This window comes from Lissotriton helveticus, chromosome 4_2 (assembly GCF_964261635.1).
Source record: "Lissotriton helveticus chromosome 4_2, aLisHel1.1, whole genome shotgun sequence".
Classification (NCBI taxonomy): Eukaryota; Metazoa; Chordata; class Amphibia; order Caudata; family Salamandridae; genus Lissotriton; species Lissotriton helveticus.
In genome coordinates, this window is record NC_136064.1 from 90,269,774 (window position 1) to 90,288,771 (window position 18,998).

Below are 18,998 nucleotides of genomic sequence, written 5' to 3' on the forward strand. Positions count from 1 at the left end.
ACCTCCGTACTATGGTCGACAACTACTCTGGATGTTCGATACACCCAAAACCACTTAAGCTCTGGCCTGAACATAAGATTTACCAGTTCACCCGTTTACCAGGTAACCAGTTTACCAGGTTGCGCGCGCTCACAACCTTCTCTCAATCACACTACAGGCATTCAACTCCGCAAGACATTACACTACAAATACAACACAAAACACCGCAATCTGTTCACGCATGACCCTTGGTATACTCACTCTCCTCCGATACTGCTGCTTTTCTCGCACCGTCTGCACCTTCGGCGCACAATTCTTCCGCTGCTTGTCTCTCGATGTCTAGGGGCCTTGGGGTAAACTAACCTCTCTAGATTACCTTCCTCAAGAAGATAACCATCCTAACTGCTACCAACTGTTAACGCGGGATTTCTGGCTTCTAGTTACCTTACCAGATCCCAAATCAAGTCGACTGGATCGTTGGTACCTGTCGTTGAGTAAAAGGCAATCCAATACTAGATCAATCAATTAAGAACATACACCACTCTAAATGACCACTGACCACTGATAAAGTTCAAAAATTTAATATAAAGTCAAAGATAACTGAAGATACAAACTTCTCAAGATGAGATTCAAAAGGTATACTGGTATCACTATAAACATAAATTCTTTGAATAGTCTGAGTCTACAAAACAGAATAATAAGTACGAGTTCGAAAATCATTAGAGTTGCCAAAATGGATACAAGTTGCAACTTAAGAGTCATTACAGAAAAGAAAATTCAGGTTAGTCTGTCCCTACACTAGACTAAGTGACATCCCTACTTAACAAGATCTTTACCCAGAAAGGTGTCAGCCGTGGTGACTTCCTAAGAAGATCACGCACTTCTCTTTGTCTCTTCTGTAAATTGGTCTCTGGTGATCAGCCTATCTGCCTACCCAACCGCTCTCTTAGGCTTCCAAAATCATCTGCTCTGCTCTCTTCCCGGGTCGCTTTCCCTAATACAAAATCACATTTCCGATAGGAACGCCCCTCGGGACGCCCCTCACGTGGTATCGAATTTGGCGGCAGACTCCATGATGGTACTCTTCGGGAGGACAGCTCGGTGGGTTTTCAAGAAAACTCAGTTCCAAGAAATTCCGTGCTGCCGACAACACATCCCAGGGACCAATTAGTCCATGCGCCACTGCTAAGGCCATAATCCTCTCGTCAGAACAAACCAACTCGTGAGCAATGATAGGACTCATCAGTTGATTAAAATCGACGTCAGGAGAAACCGGTCCGCAGAGACACAAATCAATGGCCCACTGGAAATCACAGGTCAGGCAGTGAAATACAGGCTGGACACAGGTGAAATAGGAGAATCGAAAAGATAATCCAAATGCCGTGCTCAAAGTCGCCAACGGCAGTGTGCCATAATAATCAAGCATGCGGTTGCGAAACCGCGTCAGCAGCAGTTGCGCGTGGTCTTGCACAGGATGAGCATCCATATTTAAAAAGACCGAAAACCACCAGAGCGCCAGCCGCTAATGCAAGTAAAAACGGGAACCCTCCAAACAATGATGAAAAGATTGAATGGAAGAAAGCAGGAATGACTCCAAAAATCTTCTCAAAGGAAGTCACGAGACCACTGCTAACAACTTTAAAAAAATGTGCTAGGCCCTTTGTGGAGGATGCGTTAAAGATAGTACGAACCATTGCTCCGAAATGCAAAGGCAAATCAGTATTCAAAAGAGCCTGAACTTCTGTACGGGTGTTTGCAACGTGAAGCACGAAAGTTTCACGGGCCGAGCTCAAGGCCACCTCTTTCTGGGACAAAAGAGCTCTCATTCTTGCCATGCCGCTGAATTCTGCTCCCAAGGTTGGTATTCTTGGCCAGATGGAAGACTCTCTATGTTCATGTGTGGGAGGGTAAAGCACATTTCTGCAGCAAATAACCCGCTCACTGACTGTCACTATGAAAGGGATACCTTTAATTAACCCACAACAGTCTTCATTATTGAGCATTAAATAACTTCCATTCTCTAACAATTTAAGCGTGGGGATGATAGCAGGAACAGGCGTGCCTTGTAAAACGCAAGCCATATTCGGCCTGTCCTTGTTGCATGAACCGTGTAACTGTATGTGTCGACACATTAATGAATGATCTGGCGTCTCAGTACACTCCTCCCCATTCAGATAAACCTCCTGGTCATCCTTAAAACATCTGTACGTGTATGGGAGTGACCAGACTTCATGAAGGAAACCGCTACCCAAAGGTTCATAACGACCTATTGGCACATATTTCATACAATTTGAAAACTTATATAAAGCAAAAGGCAGCGTTAATAAACCGTGGATAAGCCACGTTGCAGCAGTGGCTTCTGCCACGGAAAAAGGTAAAGATTCTAACCTTTCAATATGTAACATAGAAAAGGAAGCATCACGCATTGAAAGCAAGCGTTGTTTCTCAGTCAAATTAAAAGGTGCAAATAAAGAAGAAACGTTCATGTAACCCCAGGGGACTTTACCCATTTTCAGAGTTTGAAGGGTCCAAGCAAACTGCATTATTGATCGTAATTGATTCTGACCATGGTATAACACTGATATTTCATCATGCACAATATCGACAACTGACGACACAATATTATCCAATGTGTAAATTCTAGAGGAAAGCACGTTAATGCTATTGTCAACAACTGCAAGCACCTTCTCAAGATTTGCCTGATCAATAGCCCTAAGGCGTGTAGCAGCCTCAATCTGTGATAGCTTCCAAATTTCATTGTAAACCCCATATAACCACCTTTTCGACCTGCCACTAGCTGGGCCTTTAATGAAATCATTCAAATCCACTTCTGCATTCAGTTTGGAAAGGTGATTCTTAACCGCAGGTAAAGTTGAATGCTTCAGCCAATTTTGACACAACTTGCCTACAGAATAAGAGGTGACAGTGTGACCCAAGTCAAACCGGGGATCAGATCTAACAGTCTTAAAACCGTCAGTTAAATTCAAAAATCTACTTTGACAAGACTCTGCACTACGGTGCCAAAGCAGCCAACCCTTAAGATTCATACTGGAAATGTTAAAGGAGGAATTGAGAAGCAGAGTCTGTAATTCTCTAATTGACAATTGAGTAAAATTACTCCAACCATCATATTCTTCCAACTCCGGGAAAGACGGAGTGTTTAACCTTTTAGATGTAGCCAATCCAAAGCATGTGGTCTGGGAAATTGTTTCATTTAAAAACAACATATGATTCGGGATGAGACATGCACGGTGCAAAGCCTCAATGCCTTGTACCTGCCAGGCCCTTGAACCCCAAACCGATTTAAGGTCTATTGTTTCCTTCCATAGCTCATAGCCTCCAGTAACTAATTGATCTAGGAAGGCCTTCGAATACAACAATTTTGTATCGGTAAGTCTAACCTTGGACAGTGGCTGTTTGTGAAATTTAAAATAAAAGGACTCGGGATTGGACTGGTTAAAGTCAGTGAAATAAGTATACTTTTTAAGAAACGTTTCTGAACTCCCTTGTTTTGGTGCTGGGCAATGTTCCCACTGAGTAAAATTAACAGTATCCCTTCTGGATGATGTTTTGTGTAAGAAGTGATTGCCATAATGTTGGTAGCAGAATAATTCACCATAATTTGCAGATTCTAAATATAAATCCTCAGCATCAAAGGCAGCATAGTATTTTAAATCAGAAAACAAACTTTCTACAGCATTAACATCCCAGTCATCAGAACGAATGTTCTGTTTCACCACATCCCCCATATTCACTCTAAGTACATTAGGAACATTAACGACTTCCGTGGGGCCATGAATCTGAAACCGGACTGCATCCCACACGATTCCATCAAGGACAGGCCATGCTGTGATGTTAACCAAAGTCAAGTCTCTTTTTAATCTGTGTGTAGAATGTGAAGAGGAAAGTGGGGCCAAAGTTCCATTTAAATGAGTAATGCATGTTCTTTCCTCGACATAATGTCCATTGATGATTCGAAAAAAATAAAACACAAAACCAATTGACATAAAAAGGTAAATTGAAACAAGGACCAGCCAAACGTATGTCCAAGGGGGTATCAAAAAATGTTTTTTAAACAGGCTTGCATAAACTGCAACACGAGAGGGTTCCTTTGAGGCAAGAGAAACAGAGTCAAAAGAAAATCTGGATTCTGTGGCTAAACGTGCTTGCAGGTCAGGTATGGACAAATCAGTGGGGTAGGCATAGTCTGTCTCATCAAAGTTAGTTCCAGGTAAATTATTTAATAAAGGACTGGAAAGAGCAGGTAATTCGATGGCCACTTCAGGTTCATTAATAGAAGCAGTGGGCATAACTGAATTTCTCACAATGGAAGGACAGGAAACAGCCGGTGTCATGCTAAGAAGAATCGGCCACTCTGTGTATCTTGACATTGTCAATTGAAATAAACCTGTTTTCCTTACGACCAGGAAGTGGTGGTAAAATGACTGTTCTTGTGCCCTTCACTCCAACGACGGGAACCGGAGCTCGATAGGAAGGACCAAATTCTTTCTTGTTATCGATCTTCTCCCGAACCAGTTCTCCAACCTGGGGTAGCCAGCCAACTACCGGGATCTGCAACGCATTATCCGACGTGGAGGGCAAATGTTCCTTTGCAAGACTGTCTCTGGTCTTTTGTAGATTCTGTAAAACATTGCAATGTTCATCTGCGTCAAAGGAAGTGGCGCGAACCACATAGTCTAGACCGTCAAGGTCAGGGACGTACATCTTGATGCCAAAGAGCATTTCGTATGGGGTCCGCCCACCCAGAGACCTTCTAGGGAGATTATTAAGAGCACGCTGCACGCCATAGAGGTGAGCCAGCCAGTTTCTGCCAGTGCCTATAACTCGGGCTGTCAAAGATTGCTTTAAATCACGGTTCATTCGTTCAACTACACTATTACCCTCAGGTCTGTAGGGTGACGAAAACTTGACTTGGACCCCCATCGAAGTCATGGCATCCTTATACGCCTTAGAGGCGAAAGCCGGACCCTGATCCGAATGGAAGGTACCACAGGCAAAAATCCCTATAAAGACACGCAAATCTCTAATGACAGTCCGTGAATCAGCGCTGCGATGTGGCCAAACCCACACAAAGCGTGTGCATGAGTCAACTGCTACTAAGATGTACTTATACGCAGTATCAGATGAAAAAGGACCGCAGTGATCCAAATAAACACAACCTAGAGGTTTATTAGAAATGTACAACTGAGTCTGTGGCGGACGCGTAGCAGTCGAAGGTTTAATCTGCTGGCATATGTCACAAAGAAGGACATAATCACGCGTCTGTTTGTACAGTCCCCGCCACCAGAAACGTTGTTGTAATTGAGTTACAGTGGCCGAGACGCCCGCATGCGCAGACGCCACACCTTCATGTGCCGCTGTAATCAAGTCTGCTCTGCGATCCGAGTTGGGAATCAGCCGTTCCCCAACATCAGGAATTGTCACAAAAGGAACCTTTTCGGGACTTAAGTGGTACATGTACTTCGAAGGGAATCCCGCAGGATGTTTACTTCCCTTCTCAGAGGCAGCAATTGCTGCCAAGATGTCGCTATCAATCTTGGTTTTTGACCTAGTAACTGCTGCAACTAAGTATGTAGATACTGCTGATTTCGCTGCCTCATCAGCAAGCGAGTTGCCAACAGCGTGAACTCCTACGCGCTGATGACCGAGAGTATGAATTACATAAACAAGCGGCAACAAAGCCTTAAGCTCTGCCACTCGAACCCAGATCATTTTATGTTTTATTGCGCTACCCTTGGAATCATGGAAATCATTTTGAATCCAAAAGAACAAGTTTTCATTGTAAGACTGGACACAGTAGTACGAATCACTTACAATCAGAGTAGTAACACTTGGATCCGCGTATTCTAACGCTAGTAAGAGTGCACGAAGCTCTGCTAATTGTGCGGTGCAGTCACCCAGGGGCAACGTGTGCACTTCCCTGGAAATGAACTCATCATTCAACATAGCACCGACCACAATGGCGCATGCGGAAACGTAGGCATGTTTAGAGCCATGCGCAACCTGCGCCGACCCATCAGTGTAAATGATGCAATGGAAGTCCTCCAAAGGTCGCATAGCCAGAGGAGCAGGATGAACGAATTCATACTGCAAGTACTCTTGCGACCGTAAGGAAGCGTCAAAAATGAACGTGACATCCGTGGATGTCAATGACGCAGCCCACTGAATCCACCGAGGGTGCAAAGCTTTAGAATTTGGTACACTGGCTTTCGTGACTGCCTCCAAATGAGGACAGGGTGTTACCACTAACATGCGTTTCCCCTGCGACAGTGCTCGTTCTTTAAGAATCGCCATCTGTACCGCAGTTAAAACTTTCTCCACAGTGGGAAACCGCAATTCAGCCGAAGTATACAAGTGTGACTTGTAAGCAATAGGTACTGTGTCACCTTCATTAAAAGTCAGGTACGTGAAACCCACCGCCCCTGGAATTATTCTTATCACCAGGTTGGTGTGATTATCACGAGTCAGTAAGTATTTAGAAGCGAGCAGATCGGCCTGCAATGATTGCAAAATGGCCGAATGCTCAGGCAGCCAGCATGATTTTGAAAAAGTTGGTTGTATCAAAGCATACAAAGGCTTGATACACTGGGCATATTCCGGAACATAAGTCCTGCCGAAATTCAAGAAGCCCAGTAAAGACTGTAATTTCTTCAGTGTTGTAGGAGCGCGCAACTGTGCGCATTTCTCCAGGAAGTGAGGAGCCAATCCTCGACCCTCATTGTTCAGCTCATAGCCGAGGAACAACACTGTGTGTTCTGCAATGTGCGATTTTGCAAAATTAAACTTGTAACCCATATCAGCAAAGGTACAAATTATTGAATTCACCCGACACAGATGCATCCAAATTTCGTCGTCTGTGAGATAAATGTCATCCACATAAGAACATGCATCTGGATCGATACTCTCCAATAGAGTGACTATTCTTGAGGTGAAGACCCCAGGACTATTTTTGTAGCCCATTGGAAGTCGCCGGAAGCATTTTTGCACACCAGCGGACGTAAAACTTGTCCATTGGGAGCTAAAGCTATCCAGTCTGTGGGCATAAAAACCGTTGGATATGTCAAGCGTTGTCTTAAAACGCTTACGCACCAGACTATCCACTAGCGCAGAGCCGTGAGTATTCTGTACTGCACAGTTACGGCAATGCGAGTTCAAATGCCGGTAATCCAATACCAAACGATATGATCCGTCAGGTTTGGTCACAGTAAAAAGGGGATTATTCATCGGTGACACACACGTTTCAATAACTCCCTGATATTCCAATTGTTCAAGGATTTCTGCGACGGCAGCTTTAGCTTCACGCCGTATGGGATATTGAGGCTGAGGCTGAGGCTCAGACCGCAAAGGAATTTCGTGTGAAGGAGACAATTTATCCCAACCACATTGGTTGCGGTACAGAGCCGGTGCAAGAGCCCGAGCCCACTCTTCTGCAAAATGTTGCGCATGCTCAGTCGAGACAGTGTGCGCGAAACTGGGAAGGATTACCTCCTCCCCTCGCGGCGCTGCGAGCACAAAAGGTGGGGGCCAGTCAGCCTCAGAAAGCAAAATGTCGTACGTAGACGAAAGGTTCTCCCAAAATACCCCCCTGACAGTACGCTGTATGTCACCTTCAATCAACAGGACAATTTCAAAAAGTCTTTCAGGGGGAGCCAGTCTTGTATCGGCTGTTTCAATTACAACGAACACTTCAGTCGCTGTCACCCTCAGTAGTGGACGCAGCGCCTCTCTGACTATGGTTATCTCCGCCGTGCTGTCCAGCAAGGTCAGAGCCCACGTCAGATTCCGAAGCCGCGTTCTCACTATCTGTGGCATATCGATGCGCTGTTAAGGCTGCGACTTTCTTTTTCGCAAACTGCGGTCTTTTAGGCGTAGAATCCTCCTGCTTCACTGCGCCGTCAGCTTGGCGGGACTGACCACGTCCCTGTTGGCCACCACGTCCACGTCCACCCCCTCCTCCACCGGTCTTCGGGGCCGATGTTTCCTGAAAGGAACGAGGAGAGCGTTGATCAGAACCCTGAAATCGATCAGGTGATTTAATCATCGCGCGATCGCGCAAATCATAAACTTTTTCTGTTGGCGCAGGTGCTTGTACTGCAGGAAAAGAATCCTGAGTCTGTTTATTCTGCTTCCCCTGTGTCTGTTTCTTAGGCCAATTTTGTTTTTTGGACTTGGGCTGGACATCTGTCACTGCAGATTGTCCCTGAGGTTGTTTTTTCTCCTTTACTGGAAAATATTTCAGACCTCTACTTGTGCGGCCAATTGTCTTATAAGCGGCCACTACAATCTTTGCCAACTGGCGGGGTTTGTCGGCATCGGGCAGAGCAGCCAAAGCATTCGACACCTGAAAGTTAACTGCATCTCCTTTAACATTGGAGAGAATGAGATCACATACAATCTCAAAAGAACCACACAGGCGCATACCCAATTCAACCGCTGCCTCTGGACCGTGATCATTCTGAACACGTCTAATGATATCAGGCAGGGCAGTCATAGACGGGGTGCCGAAGCACCTTGTATAAACTGCCACAAATGTTTTTCCCCAGCTTTCACAGTCAACAAGTTCAGGAGTTAAATCCTTCGGTAGAGTAATCGTTAACATTCTATGCTTATCAGCAGGAGTAGAATTCGGAAAAACCGCCTCGAGTTGATCAAACTTCTCTGCTAGCCAGAATGGGAAGTCATCGTTGTCAACTGGACGAGCACCAAAAACCGAATTAACCATCACTGGATTGAGACGCATTCCGCCTCGATCCATGGGAACGGCCGCACCCCCCTGGGGACCACCAGGCAGGTGGCGACCGATGTATTGCACTAATGCACGAATCACGGAAATGGAAACAACATGCAGCCTACGAATTTCCTGCAGGGTACAAGCGCCGTGATTCGGGTGCGGGGTAAAGCCACCCAACGCAGGCCAATTTGTACCTGGAATTGAGAGTGGACCTAACCTCGCTGCGGACAAAGAGTGGGGGAGGGCGCCATCAAACCAAACTCGATGCTGCCAATGATCAATAGGTATTTCCAATGCCCTGTACGGTGTATACTCAGCCGGGACATCCGAGGCGGTGTAGGAGTGGAACAAACCAGAATTAGCGTCCACAGCCGGAAACGTAACCCAAGAGTAAAACAACTCGTAAGGGAACGCCGGATCTGCACATACCACGAAAATCACAGCCATCCCATCACCTGGTGACCTGGTACGTCTGAAGATGGTTGCGCACCGCTACGCGACTATGTTGAGCAATGGCCACCGCCATGTCAACACTGGAAACAAGAAAACACAAAGAATACTTTGTAGCACAACTGGGTAGCAATTCAAAGAAACCGTTTAAGAAAGAATCAAGCTTGAATAAGACCTATTTCAAAAAATAGGCAGGTTTCACCGACACCCCGCTTTCCGGAAACGGAGGTGAAGGGGTTAAGGCATGAACGATAAACTACTCGAGTGTCATGATATAAGACCACCGAAACCGTTGGGCGCCATGTCGCAGGGTTTCTGTTCTCACACAGAACTGTGCACAGAGGAGTGGAACCTCGGCAAATTAGGGTGTCCCAAAACTTACCTTAGCAACCAACTCACCCCTTACCGAGCTAGCTACAGTGTCTCATTGGACATATCAAACTCCCAATGTTTAGACAAACCAGAACATGAACTTACAGTACCTCAGGGTACGTGGGACTCATGAACACTCTTTCGTTATATTATCATTACAAACCAGAACATGGAGTAAAGAAGACACATGTGCATTTGAAATGTTTATTTACTAATGCCGTCTTCTCAGGCGCAGTATCTTAGATAATACAAGTATACTTATTATCAGTATCAAAATTATCAGCATAGTTACTAAGACATAAAAAGCGAATGGTGACAGCATGTTAACATGCTGTAATGAATAAGAGTTAACAACACTTATATCTCACCCTCCCTAACACATATATTATATTATTAGCTAAGAAGGTCTCTTTGGGTTGTTTTAGGGCGGGCCCATACCTTAGTGTCTTAGCATGAAGGAATCACATCAGCATACACCAGCTCTCTCTGCATGTGCACCGCATCAAGTGTCTCATATGTGTGTCGTGCAAAGCAATATCAATCCCGCCTGAATCCAGAGTTGGCAAAGGCTGCACTTGTGTTATGACTATGAAGGCGTGGAGATCAGACCTCATAACAATTCCATATCGTGTTGTTCCTGAAACTTCAGCACTCTTCGTGCAGACATAGTTTATTAAGCAAAGCTGATATCAGAGCAATAACATATTATTCTCACATACACTACGGCAAACTACTAGGTTGAAAGCTAAGTCAACAATTAAGTGTCGTGTGCAGAAGTTGCAAGAAAGAAAAATGGCGTTTAAACCTCAAATGTACCTATGCTAACTTAACACGATATAAGGATATACAGGAGCTATATGACATTGGAAGAACCACGTTAACCCCACCTCACATTATTTTAGCAGCACGTTTAGATTTACTGTGAATTGCCATGAGGCCTACACAATTTAACTGGTTTGCAAGTTCCTCTTACATGATCACTTAACATGAGAACGTGAGGTTTTCATATTCATTCCAACATTTCTACATTAGTCTCACATTACTACGATTATTGTTACCCTACTTAAACACTCTATACATTTTACTACTGGGTATAAAACACTCTTGTGCAAAGTATATTTAAACTAACTACGTGCTTGTAAATATGGTGCACTTATACATTTTTCAGATTTGTGCTCTCTCACTGTCGTGGTGCTGAGTGATGATGTGGTTGGGCTGAGTGATGTGGCGGTGTCCCAGAGTGATGTGACACCCAGCTTGTCTACAAACAATGGGATGTGCACGTGTTGCTTCGGGTAAATGTGCAGCACAATAGTTGCATAAGAAAAACACGTACACAGATTTGAACAATTAGAGTGCAAGGGAAAAAAGACACGGATGTGCAAATCTACAGCTGTAAGCAGGCAAGCAAACCCAATCCAAACATTTATGCAATTTCCCAGTGTGCCTTCACTGAACACTAAATCCAGTTGCATTCCAGTTTGACTTCCAGTACAACAGATCTATTGACAACTACAAAGACATTTCACAAGTATCAAGTGACGGGATTCACAAATGTGGGTGTAGCTTTACAATGGAGACCCACAGATGACGGATCCAGACACCACTTGTACAGTTAAAGCTCAACTTACCACATATCCACCCATGACAGTTTCACATGCAATTACAGATCTACTGCATTCTGAAGAGCCACTCCACTACCCCTAAGTGGATTTTGCTTTCCACTATGGTGTCCCTTTTCCTACCCAGCACTTCAATGCTTTATAGAGAGACGCACTCTACATAATAACACTTATACGGATGAGACTTTCTAGTGTATGTTTCTGCATGCAACAGAGCCACAGATGTGTACACGTGTGTATCACAAATTCCTCATATAACAGATGCACACGTGTACACCTTTATGCCATGCACACATGTAACAAACAGATCTGTGGATAAGGGTACAACCTAATATTTCCCAAGCAACATCCAAAAACAATTTCACAACTCTACAACAGAAGTTACACAGGTGACACCCACAAACAATAATACACCTTTATAATGCGAGCTACATATGTGACAGGTCCACAATCAAGTTTACAACTTTTATATTATAATTTACAAACGAATACATCCAGCTGCACACTTCATAATTCCAGCTGCAGATACAGATCCGAAGAAGTACCTTATGCTCATTCTAGAAGCACGAACAACAGGAATGTGTGCAATTTTACAATTAAGGCTACTATTTTTCCTTTTTTACTGATTTTTAAAATACTTACTGAAAACTGTTTTATGCAAGTTCTTATTTTTTAAATATGGCTAAAAACGTACATTCTTTTTTTATATGTAACCAATTCCAAATACTGTCAGACATGACTGCGAGGCCAATGCTATGCTGAAAGGTAACAAAGTTAAAAAAAACAAGAAGCAAGATGAAAGGGAGATCTTGGGCACGTAAACACATCTTTCCATTGTGGCAAATTATTTCTGAGCAAATGAGGAATACACTTTTTCTGAAATCACCGCCACCTATCTTTCTACATGGGCTAGGTAATTTGTTTTATTTAGAAGTGTGCCACAAACTGAGATGGTAAGCAATACTTACATGAAACAGGGTATTATTACCCCAGCAACACAGTAATCCTTTTACCAACCTGAAACATATGACCTACTGCATCATGGGCTCTATGCGCACATGACATAACTAGCAACCTTTCTTACCCAGCGATGGCGCACATTGTCAAATTACCACTGAGCTTCCCTTAAAGATCATAACGCCTGTAGACACATTTTCCATCCAGTGAGCATTTGGGATGGCATCGCGCTCCAGACACAATTCCGAAGTCATTCTATCAAATGCGTCCATAACTCACTAAGGCCTGCGCTGGGTACTGGGCACGGGTCCCCTCATACACATGATTAGAAACTGGTGTCTTGAAAGTAAAAGCTGCCCCAATGCTCATCACAATCATGATGGCACCTGACAAATAGCATGACCCTTCACCTGACTGGCATCCTTGGAGCAGAAAGACCGACTAATAAAAAAACAAGGAGTACACTTCGGAAAGAAAAAAAACTTACCATTTGTATTAGAAATACATAAAAAATACAATCTCATGCCTGTGACTTAACAAATGTAACTTATCTATGTATTTACAGAACAGCATATTGGTGTAACACTTACTGTTCCGCCTTATCCTCTGCTCCTGTTTCAGTTTGTGAAGCGCTTAGAAATGTGCAAGCGAGGGCTGCCCGCACATGCGCTGTCCTGCAACTTTTGCGTGCCTGGCGTCTCGCGTAGGAAGCGGCTGGCCCCTTCCAGGGCTCCCGTGCTTAAAGAGAGCCCTGGCGCCAAAGAGAAAGTGCGGGGGCTGAAGTCCCGGGTCCCAGGAGGGGACCCGGGTGAAGAGCAGGATATAGCAGTGCGGCGGGTGAAGAGCAGGAAATAGCAGTGCGGGGCTCCCATGCCGATGGAGAGAGCCCCGCGTTGTGCAGCAAGAACGGTAGAAGAGCTAGTTTAGGAGCACCCCCCTCCCCCCTGTAGACCAGGTGAGTCGATGTCCCGAAAGTTACACTGTTTGGGAAGCCGGACAGGAAATGTGCGCATGGCTGTACGTGCATGTCCAAAGACCACAATCTGCTTGTGCACCGGTCTGCTGTACCACTTGGAAGGCGAGACAATCGCAATAAGTCTTGCTGGCGACAGCGCTTTCGCGCTGCAACGCCAGGTGAGACCTAATATAAATGAGGCAGGAAGAGAGTGATCTGGAGCTAGGCTGCATGTCCAATCAATGAGGGATCTGGAGTCAGGCTGCATGTCCAATCAATGAGGGATCAGGAGCCAGGCAATATTTTCAATCAGTGAGGGATCTGGAGCCAAGCTACATATCCAATCACTGAGGGATCTGGAACCAGGCTGCATGTCCAATCAATGAGAGAGCTGGAGCCAGGGTACATGTCCAATCAATGAGGGAGCTGGAGCCAGGCTGCATGTCCAATCAATGAGGGACCTGTAGCCAGGGCTACATGTCCAATCAATGAGGGATCTGGAGCCAGGCTACATGTCCAATCAATGAGGGATCTGGAGCCAGGCTGCATGTCCAATCAGTGAGGGACCTGTAGCCAGGGCTACATGTCCAATCAATGAGGGGTCTGGAGCCAGGCTACATGTCCAATCAGTGAGGGACCTGTAGCCAGGGCTACATGTCCAATCAATGAGGGATCTGGAGCCAGGCTACATGTCCAATCAATGAGGGATCTGGAGCCAGGCTGCATGTCCAATCAATGAGGGACCTGGAGCCAGGCTACATGTCCAATCAATGAGGGAGCTGGAGCCAGGCGGCATATCCAAACAATGAGGGACCTGGAGCCAGGCTACATGTCCAATCAATGTGGAGAAGTGTGGCTCAATGGTTAGAGCGGCAGACCCTGATGCAGAGGTGTAGCCCAGGACCAGGGTTCAATTCCCCGCCTCGGCGGGTCTTGGGCTCAAAAATTCCATGGACCTGATAATTCTTGCCTCGGTGCCTATTCCAATCATGGAGTCCCACTCTGCAACTCTGGGCAATAGCTTGCTTAATCTCCACAGCGGCCCCCACAACGCTAAGGATGCCTGGCCTCCACCTTGGGGGTGCCCAGGAGTGGACACCTCACAGGGAAAGCCAGGATGGGTTCCACAGCGGTATTCGTACAAGCGCCTTGAGACCCTTGCGGGTGAGTAGTGCGCTATACAAGTATCAATTTACAATGAGGGATCTGGAGCCAAGCTGCATGTCCAATCAATGAGTGATCTGGAGCCAGGCTACATGTCCAATCAATGAGGGATCTGGAGTCAGGCTGCATGTCCAATCAATGAGGGATCTGGAGTCAGGCTGCATGTCCAATCAATGAGGCACCTTTAGCACATAGTGTGGAGGAGGCCTCTGGGGGCATGCTGCAATTATTGAGGTCTCACGAGCCAGATTACATCTGAAATGTATGAGAGATCTGGAGCCAGTTGACATGCCTTCTGGGTAGGCTCACAGTATACTATGACCTCATACATGCACACAGTGCGGGAGACAGTGTATTGTGTCATGTTGAAATTACTGATGTGTCTGGATCCAGGTGACATCTGAAGTCTACAAGGGATCTGGAGCCAAGTTGCATGTCCAATCACTGGAGAATCTCAGGCTTATATGATCCTTGGGATTCAATTAGCAATACGTACAATAGTGAATCATTTATTGTTGACCCGTCTATGGAATCAATGCGGTCTGGCCTGGACGTATATGTTGCCTCCCTCCCCAGTTTACTCGTTTGAATCTGGGGACCTCAGAGATCCACTATTGGATGAGCGCAGTGAGCGTCCAATAGACGGGAGAGGCAAAGAGTGGAGTGGAGGGGCGTAGAGTAGCATGGAGTGGAGTTGTGTAGAGTAGGGAGGCAAAGAGTAGAGTGAGGAGTGACGTAGAGTGATATAGAGTGGATTGCTGTAGAGTGGAGTGGCATAGAGGGGAGTGGATTGGAGCAGAGTAGCATGGAGTGGTGAGACATAGAGTGGCATAGAGTAGAGTGGCATAGAGTAGAGTGGCATAGAGTGGCATAGAGTAGAGTGGCATAGAGTAGAGTGGCATAGAGTGGCATAGAGTAGAGTGGCATAGAGTAGAGTGGCATAGAGTAGAGTGGCATAGAGTGGCATAGAGTTGAGTGGTGTACATTAGTGTGTGGTGGTTTGGTGTAGAGTGGAGTGTTGTAGAGTGGAGCAGAGTGGCATCAGTAGTGTGGCGTGTAGTGGTGAAGAGCAGAGTGGCATATATAGAGTGACATATAGTAGAGTGACAGAGTGCATGGGCATAGAGTGAAGTTGAGTAGAGTAAAGTGACATAGAGTGGAGTGCACAGAAAGGGATAGAGTGGCATAGAGTGGAGTGGCAAAGAGTAGAGTGGTGTAGAGTAGAATGGCATTGAATAGAATGGCAACAAGTGGAGTAGGATAAAGTGGAGCAGAGTGGTGTTGAGTAGAGTGACATAGAGTGGAGTGGCAAAGAGGGGAGAGGCGTACAATGGGGTGTGGTAGAATGGAGAGGTGTAAAGTGGCATAGAGTAGAGTAGCATACACTAGAGTGGTGTAGAGTAGAGTGGCAATGAGTGTAGCAAAGAGACATGGAGTTGCATTGAGTAGAGTGGCATGTAGTGCCGTAGAGTAGTGTGAAGTGGAATAGCACAGGGCACAGTGGGATAAACTAATGTGATGTAGAGTGAAGCGGCATAGAAGGGAAGGGTGTGGAGTGGCGTAGAGTGCAGTGGTATATGGTGGAATTGTGTGGAGAGGCGTGGAGTAGCATAGAGTAGAGTGGAGTGGCATGGACTAAAGTGGCACAGAGTGGAATGGAGTAGAGCAGAGTAGAGTGGCGTAGAGTGGAGTACAGAGGAGTGGAGTGGCGTAGAGTGGAGTACAGAGGAGTGGAGTGGCGTATAGTGCAGTGGTATATGGTTGAATTGTGTGAAGTGTGTGTGGAGTAGCATAGAGTAGAGTGGAGTGGCATGGACTAAAGTGGCACAGAGTGGAATGGAGTAGAGCACAGTTGAGTGGCGTAGAGTAGAGTGGCGTAGAGTAGAGTGGCGTAGAGTGGAGTTTGCAGAGCAGAGTGGCCTAGAGTGGCATTGTGTGGAGTGGATTGGCATAAAGTGCCATAGAGAGAAATTTTGTGGAGTGGAGTAGCTGGAGTGGCTTAGAATAGAGTGGCATAGAGAGGAGGGAATGAATGAGAAAATGTATAAAGCACTTGGCTACTTGAGCAAAGTGTCCCAGCCCTTATGACATCCAGTGTTCACATTGCTGTATCATCCTAGGCCAAGGCAGAGGAGATAGGTCTTAAGCCTCTTCCTGAACGGGATTTCCTGTGAAATGCTCCATTGCATGAAGTGGAGTGGCGTAGAACGAATGGCATAGAGTGGAATGGCATAGAGTGGAGTGGGGTGGAGTGGAATGGCATGGCGTGGAGTAGAGCAGAGTGAAGTAGAATAGCGTGGCATAGAGTAGAGTGGAGTGGCATAGAGTAGAATGGGCTGGGTAGAACAGAGTGGCATGGAGTGCCAGAGTGGAGTGGGGTGGAGTGGGGTAGAGTGGAATGGAATGGCGTGGCGTAGAGTAGATCAGAGCAAAGTAGAAAAGTCTGGCATATAGTAGAGTGGAGTGGTGTAGAGTAGAATGGACTGGGTGGAGCAGAGTGGCATGGAGTGTCGTAGAGTGGAGTGCTGTAATGTGAAGTGGCATGGAGAGGAGTGGAATGGAATGGTGTAGAGTAGATCAGAGTGAAGTAGAAAAGAGTGGCATAGAATAGAGTGGAGTGGTGTAGGGTAGAATGGACTGGGTGGAGCAGAGTGGAATGGAGTGTCGTAGAGTGGAGTGCTGTAATGTGAAGTGGCATGGAGAGGAGTGGAATGGAATGGTGTAGAGTAGATCAGAGTGAAGTAGTAAAGAGTGGCATAGAGTAGAGTGGAGTGGTGTAGGGTAGGGTAGAATGGACTGGGTGGAGCAGAGTGGAATGGAGTGCTGTAGAGCGGACTGCTGTAGTGTGAAGTGGCATGGGGTGGAGTGGTGTACAGTGAAGTGGCGTAGGGTGGTGAAGAGTGAAATATAGTGGAATGGCGTAGAATGGAATCGCATAGAGTGGAGTAGGGTAGAGTGGAATGGAATGGCGTAGAGTAGAGCACAGTGAAGAAGAATAGAGTGGCATAGAGTAGAAATGAGTGGTGCAGCCTGGAGTGGAGGGGCATGGAGTGGAGGGGCATAGAGTGGAGTGGCGTGGAGTGGTGTTGAGTGGCGAGGAGTGGCTTGGCGTAGAATGGAGTGGCATAGAGTTTAGTGGTGTGGAGTGGAGTGGGGTAGAGTGGCATAGAGTGGCATTGGGTGTAGTGTAGTGGCATGGAGTGGAATAGCATTGGGCAGTGTGGCATTGAGTAAAGAAATGTGGAGTGCCCTAGAGTAGAGTGAAGTGGCGTAGAAGGGAATGGTGTGAAGTAGATACAGTGGAATGGCATAGATGAACATTGTGTGGAGTGGTGTTGAGCAGTGTAGAGTAGAGTAGAGTGAAGTGGCGGAGAGCGGAGTGGCTTCGAGTAGAGTGGTGTATAGCAAAGTGTGCAAAGAGTAGAGTGGAGTGGCATAACGTGGACTGTTATAGAGTTAGAGAGAGTGGAGTGGAGTGGAGTGAAGTGGCGTAGAGCGGAGTGGCTTCGAGTAGAGTGGTGTATAGCAAAGTGTGCAAAGAGTAGAGTGGAGTGGCATAACGTGGACTGTTGTAGAGTGATAGAGAGTGGAGTGGTGTAGCGTGAAGTGGCATGAGTGACGACCTGGGTAGAGGTTGGAGGGTGAAGGAGGGGAAAGCTGGGGAGGGAGGGGGGCTGGACGAGGGACACAGGAAGAAGGTGGAAGGAGAGGATGACGAGGCGGGGGAAAGATGTGCCCGAAGAGAGTGGACGTCAGGTGGAGACTAAAGGAGGGACCTGGGGACAAGGAGAAAGAAGGGAGGGTTTACGAGGAGGAATGGAGAGGGGCGAAGAAGAGCAGAGCGCGGGATCCGGGCCAGAAGGAAAGAATACAGGGAGCGGCAGAGAAGAAAAAGAAACGAGAAGAGGGGGCGGCAGAGAACAGGCACGGGCGGAAGAGAGAAGAACACATGAAACAAAAAGTAAAGGCTGCAGACATGTCTGGAGCGAGCAGAGCCCTGGCGGCTCCTCACGCCCACACCCAATGTGAAGAACACACTCAAAGCTGACCTGCCTGCAGCGCCCCAGGGCGGGGGGAGTCCAGCGGCCCCTCCATCTCAGAAGCGTCCAGCAGCCCCCGGAGCCGGCCTGTGAGGAGGAAACGAGAGAGAGAGAGAGGCTGAGAGAGGGAGAGAGAGAGAGAGAGAGAGATGCACCGGAAACCACGAGACCCCTGCGCGCGGCTGCCTCTCTCTGCAGCCTGCTGCTGCATCACTCTCCCCCTGCACCCTGCTGCCTGCCTCCTGCACCCTGCTGCCTGTCTCCTGCACCCTGCTGCCTGTCTCTTGCAGCCTGCTTCTGCATCACTCTGCCTGCCCCCTGCACCCTGCTGCCTGTCACTGCTGTCTGACACCATCATTAGATGAGGTCTACCGCTGCTGCCTGTCTCTTGCAGCTTGCTGCTTATATCACTCTGCCTGCCTCCTGCCCCCTGCTGCCTGTCACTGCGGCCTGTCTCCTGAACTCTTCAGTTTGACACTGATGTCTGTCTCCTGCACTCTAGCATCACTGCATGTCTGTTGCATTGTTGCACTTGACACTGCTCTCTCTGCTGTCTCCTACATTGGCGCTCTCCTGAATGTCCCCTGCAAGCTGCAGTGTGTCACTGTCACCTGATTACAGCTCTCTTCTGCCATTGGTCTGTCTGAGTGTCGGCCAGATCCAGCCATTGGCTCTCTGCCCAGTGAGGGAGGGCATTTGTGTAATGA

At 46.8% G+C, this 18,998-nt stretch overlaps 1 protein-coding gene across 1 annotated transcript in view; it reads right to left on the reverse strand.

The window, feature by feature from the left end:
• Positions 1 to 18,441, reverse strand: part of LOC144752052 (phosphatidylinositol 3,4,5-trisphosphate 5-phosphatase 2-like) — a 598,959-nt gene extending 580,518 nt beyond the window's left edge. The window contains exon 1 of the mRNA XM_078640002.1: positions 18,301 to 18,441. The gene's annotated coding sequence lies outside the window, so the exon portion shown is untranslated. The remainder of the gene's footprint in view (positions 1 to 18,300) is intronic.
• Between the last annotated feature and the right edge of the window lie 557 nt (positions 18,442 to 18,998).